The sequence below is a fragment of the Eucalyptus grandis genome, chromosome 5 (assembly GCF_016545825.1).
Source record: "Eucalyptus grandis isolate ANBG69807.140 chromosome 5, ASM1654582v1, whole genome shotgun sequence".
NCBI lineage: Eukaryota > Viridiplantae > Streptophyta > Magnoliopsida > Myrtales > Myrtaceae > Eucalyptus > Eucalyptus grandis.
Window position 1 is genome coordinate 47,361,033 of NC_052616.1, and position 6,000 is coordinate 47,367,032.

The following is a 6,000-nucleotide window of genomic DNA, read 5'->3' on the forward strand; positions in this document are numbered from 1 at the left end:
AAACCCAACCCGCCTCTATAACTCTCTCTTCACTCTATGTCCCCACAATCAATCTCATTCTTACTCTCACTCAGTGCTTTTACCTTGGTTTAGTTATGCTTTTTCTTATCAGGTTAGATATATAAATGTTTTAGCAATATGGGAGTGGTATAAGTTACTACAAAATATGTCAAAATGGGTTAAGACATGTTAATTTGGGTTTGATCATTTTCAGCTTGACCATCCCATCTGATGAGTCTAACCAGAACTTTTGATCATGTAGGTCCAAATATTGCTATGCCATGAATTCAAGTCGGCTCCATCGGAGTATATCAATTTTCGACCAAAAATAATATCTCAAATTTAATCGAAGGATTACTTATGAACTTTTTTGTTGTTAAATACCTCTTCATTATACGTCGAGGCAAAACCCCGAATGTAATTGGCCAGATTGCCCCTCCTTGCGAAATCAACTTAGCTTCTTACTTCGGGTGCAAGTGGTTTTGCTTTTAGTTAATAATTGAACACCTTGAGTAAGCATATGAATTTATGACTGATAACTTTTTGAAAAGTGATAGTTTCTAAATAAGAAGGCTTGTGGAGGTGCAAGGTTGTTCTCAAGAACAACAGTAGGGTTTCTATTTGGTACTTTCATAGAGATTTTAATTATTTAGTGAAAAAATAAATGATTTTGAAAATGTTTTTCTAAAAACTATCTCTTGTATCACATTCAAAAAGGAATAAATTTGTAAAATATTTTCATCATCCACGAAAATTTGGACATAAATTATTATCAATAATGAAAATATTTCTCATTAATTAATTATTTCAACTAATATAAAGGACTATTTTTTAAAAAATATTTTCCAAATAATGTATCAACAAAAGTGACTATTTAAAAAAGAAAAAAAGGAAAGAAAATATTCACACGAAATAATGTACCGTTACTGGTTGCGGACATTGTTCTTGTTTTAACAAAGTTGTTGGAGGGCAATTGCTCTCCAGCTGTCAATGGTCGATGCTGTTTTCAGTAATTACTTATCATAGTCCGTAAGATTTTAGTTTAAATTCCTTTATTTTCACGATTAACCGAAGTTACAACATCCTTGCTAATCTAACATTTCTATCATTATTGGTCGCAGTCTAGTCTTGCAGACATTGCTCCTTGCCGAGCAAAGATTTTGTCAACAGGTGTGTCATGGATAATAGTTAAGTAATTGATTAAAGAAATTTTATTATTTTCAATTCATTGATTTTCTCGTGTTATGCATAATCAGTACTTTGAGAATTGAATTATCTAAATAAAATGCCCGAGACACTCATTAATAGTAAAAATAAAGAAACATTCGGAGTTAAATGATGGATCAAGACAGATAGCTATGATAACATTCTTTTACCCACAGCTTCCTTTTATATTCTCAGCGAAATTGATTGCATTTGACAACTAAAAAAGAAAAGAAAAATTGCATAAATTGAAGAAAAGTCTTCAGTCTCCTGAGGAGGAGAACGGTGCTTATTCAACAGGACCAACACCATGTTTAACTAAAGTACACACCTTGAAAATCTAGATGGAGGTTTCTTGGATGGTGCAATGAAAGGGGTGGTCTCGGGGCTCCTTAGAGATAACACAGGCGCTTTACTGGACGGTTCTGCTATGAAAGTTCCGTCTTTATCGCTGATTCAGACGGAAATTTTGGCTCTGATTGAAGCTCTAAAGCGGTTTGAGCCGAGGAGAGAGAGTGATCTGGAGGATCGAAACCGGCTGTGCTGAGCTAGTGGACAAACTTTAAGGGAAGGCGCACGTGTTGTGGGAGCTAGAGACGCTGATTGAAGAGGCTAGGATCTGAATGGCACAATTTACGTCCATCTCGCTGGCCCATTGTTATAGGTCTTCAAGCAAAGTGGCTGATTGGGTCACGACGACCCATCGTTTAAATTCCCTTTCATCTTTTTGGGATTTTTTTTTTCTTTTTAATGTTTGGACGCCCTTATATCGGGGCTTTTCGGGAGAATAGAACTAATTGAGTACATCAAGAAGGTTTTTTGAATTTCAATGAATATCGAGGAATATTTCGATAGAAAAAATCACAAGATGAGAAGGAACATGCGTGAATTCAAATCAAATACCACGGAGTCAATTCAATTCCCAAGATATCTAGATTTTTTCATCACATGTGATGCACCAAAACTTGAGAAAGTCCTTCGGTAATGTTCTGTTCGGCAATATAGTTGTAACACCATTTGTAAATTCTAAATAAAGATGGTACAATCGTGTAGTCTGCTACCTACTGATCAGGTACATTGACCAAAATTGTCAATAATGTTAGCACATTACGACCTTCAATGTTTCAGTAACCTACTAAGTACTAACCATGATGTGTGTGTCTATATATAATTTATCACACAAAACTACCTCACAATGATGGGAGAATTGCCAAAAAAGTCTTATTATTGCAATTATGTCGATACAGTTTAATTCAATCCATCTGGTTTGTTAGAATATTTAAATAATAAATTACACATTCATCTAATAGCTTAAACTTTTAAAATAGTTGGCAGTGGTCTTACATAATCACATATTATCAGAGCAGGAGGTCACGAATTTGAATCTTTCGCCTCAAAAGGAAAACCAGACTAAGCGTATGTCAATGTCAGAACAAGGCATATGATTGAATTGACACAATTGCAATAGGTTTAAGACTTTAGTAATTTTTCCTCACAACGATTGCTAGTAATTTGCTGTTAAATTTGTCGATAGCAAAATTTTTATTGCATTGATAATGTACAATAGTTGCCCCTTATGAAATCTAAAAGTGGGGTCACTAAAATCACCATTAAGCGAACTTCCAACACCGTAAAAGAGGCTAGAGCTCTCTCGCGGAATGGTGAGTTCCTCTCTAGCAACTGGGTAGATTTCCCCACCTTCAAGGTAAGGTTTGTTTCTATCACAATGGAAAACCCTAAATCATCCTATACAAAACCCCATTTTGTTCACCCTAAGCTCCTGATAAAAATCCCACCCCCAGCGAAACCCTAATGTCTATCCCATCCTCTTCCAGTCGGCTGTGGTAGCCTGTCTTACACCATCAGATTGACAATCCCATTGCCCGAAACTCCTTTGAGATACCCATGCACCATACACCATCTGAAACCATCACTCGCCATACCCAGTCTTCATAAATTGCACCGGAGCTCCCTTCAAACCATCACTTGCCATACCCAGTCACTCGATCTCCTCTCCCGCCGGTTCCAAACTGCTTAAGCCAGCGAGTGTGACAAACCCTTTGAATAAGATCCTGGAGAACAAGAGATGGTAGGTCAGATCGAGGAAGAAAGGCGTTTAGCAGCCCTTTGCAAAAGTTTAGGTAAGTTGTGCTCTGAAGATGATGTTGTGGATATAAAAAGTGATATTTTAGAAGAAAAAATGATTGAATGTCGGAAAATAGTGTTTAGGAAGTTGTACTCTAGACCGAATGTGAATTTTACAGCCTTTGTGAATACTATGAAAAGAGTTTGGAGGGTCGAGAGTGTCACCTATACAATGCTCGAACCTAGTTATTTCTCCTTTGCTTTCTAGTCAGAAGCTAAAAAATAGAGAGTATTAGATTCTAGGCCATGGTGCTTCTCCAGCAACTTACTAGTCCTACAGCAATGTGATCCTGATACTCCAGAGATCTGTTATGAATTTACCCATTGTACCTTTTAGGTTAATTTCTATGGCCTCCCATTTGGGAGAGTCACTAATGAAGTAATCAGGGATATAACATCTAAACTGGGAGAAGTAGGAGTAATTGTTAATTTGGAGAGGAAGAAACTATGGGTAGAATTTAAATACGAGCGAATCCCACATTATTGTTACTCATACGGTAAAATTGGCCATTATGCTACTTTTTTTGCAAAGAAATATCTGTTGACACATATTTTTAGCAAATCTAGGAAAATAAAGAAAATAAAAATTGCATTGGAACAAATAAAAGGAAAAAATGAAAAAAAAATGAGGGAGATTGATTTGATTGATTATGCATGGAATTTTAAAATTCGATGAATATTCAGATTTTGTTAAATGCAGAAACAATTTTAAAATCAGGTAAATAAAGGGCAAGGATTTTGATAAAATGGAAGGAATCGGCGCAAAATCGAGTTGATTGCGAAATCATGCTCCGATTTGCATTCTTAATTTAATGCAACAGAAGATGGAAGTTTGAAATTTACCATAGAAAGTGGCCGTGCGAAAGCATTATAAAAAGGAGTTGACCTGCACAAGGTTGGGGGGGCGCGAAAAAATTGGGGGAATTTGTGAAAATTTTCGTGAGAAGAAAACCCGAGAGAATTCGTGAAAGTGAAAAAAGAAGAAGAGGAAACCTCCTTTGTCGTCCAAGAAAAGTCATTTTTCTTCTCTTCTGACAACCTGCAGAAGTGCAAGGAAAAAGAAAAGTGAACGAGAGCTAAAAAAAAATAGGGAAGAGAATTCGTACAAAGGGGATCCTCTTCTATTTCTATTGTTCATTTTTCCTTTTTGCAAGAGTCAAAGTCCACCAAAAGTGAGTTTTGGTTTCTGCAGAAAGGTACAGCAGAGAGACGTCGTGTGAGGAGACAGAAAAAAAAGAAGAAAGAAAAAAAGAAAAAAGCAGCAGCAGCAACTGTTCTTCTTCTTCGCGTGGACACCAGCCCGTGCCCGCGCCTGCACCACGACGCCGGCCACCGTCGCGCCTCGCCACCTCGCCGGTTCGCTCTTCGCGCCCACCACCGCAACCATCGACGCCGCCGAATCTGCAGCCAACAGCCCCTCGCGCCTGGACCCGAGCCCCCCTGCGATTCGGAGCCACCATCGTGCAACCGCCGTCGCCGCCTTACCCTTCCCGCTGGACCCGCGCCGTTTGCGACCCAGAGCCGCCACAGCGAGACCACCGCGACCCCGCAGCCCCGACCCACACAGCCGCCGCTCCGCGTCTCGCTGATCCGCCTCCGCCCGCACCGGATCGCGATCACCCTCGCTCGCCACTGCAGATCGCGACCCCAGCACCACCGGAGCCCGTGCGCCGCCTCGCCGCTGACTACCAGCAGTCCCGGCGCTGTTCAGCCCTTGCCGGAGTCCCAGTGCCGCCAGTCGACCGCCTGCCTCCCTCCGGCGTCACTCTCTATCTCCTTTACTTACCTAGGTAGTTTTTATTACTTTTTACTTTTTACTTTTACTTTTACTTTCTTTATAATTTAGTTTATTTTATTTGTTATGTTATTTTTGTTTATTTCATTTGATAGCATTTTCAGTTCAGGTATTTAATTTGTAATATTGGATGTTAATATCTGTAATTTTTGTAGGCATTATCCACAGGGATTTTGTCCGGAATTATTATAATTATTAATTTGGTCCGAGAGACATTGGATCATTTTTTAATTATTTTAATTATTTTGCTTTTTAGTGAGATTTTAATTGTTAAATCACAATAATTATTTAATTTGGTCCGTAAGACTTCGGATCGATTTGTAATTATTTTGATATCTTTGTTGTGATAATTAGGGTTAGAATAACCGTTAATTTGACCTATGAGACAACATGTTATTTTTCGATTATTTTAATCATTCCTTACTTGATTTTGTTGATAATTTAGATTTAATAATTACTTATCTTTAAAAAGAAAACTAAAAAAAAAAAAAATCAAAAATCAAAAAAATCAAAATTTGGCTTGAGCATATAGGACATATAGGTTTAATAAATTAGACGCGTAGGTTTAATTAATCAAATTTTTAGGATTATATTTCTAGGATTGCATTTTTAGATAATATTTTTAGGACTGCATTTTAGATATTTAAAAAAAATAAGTTGGGATTAGACTTAAATAGCCTTTTTAGAGTCTTAGATATAATTGGCACATTTTCATATTCTCATCCTCTTTTAAAATAAAATAAAATAAAAAAATTAAACAATAGTTTCCTAAGATAGGATAGGGTTTAAGTCAAATTAATCCCTAGAATAAATTAGAAAATTATCCCTTTTTAGATAGATTAATTAGGATCTTTATC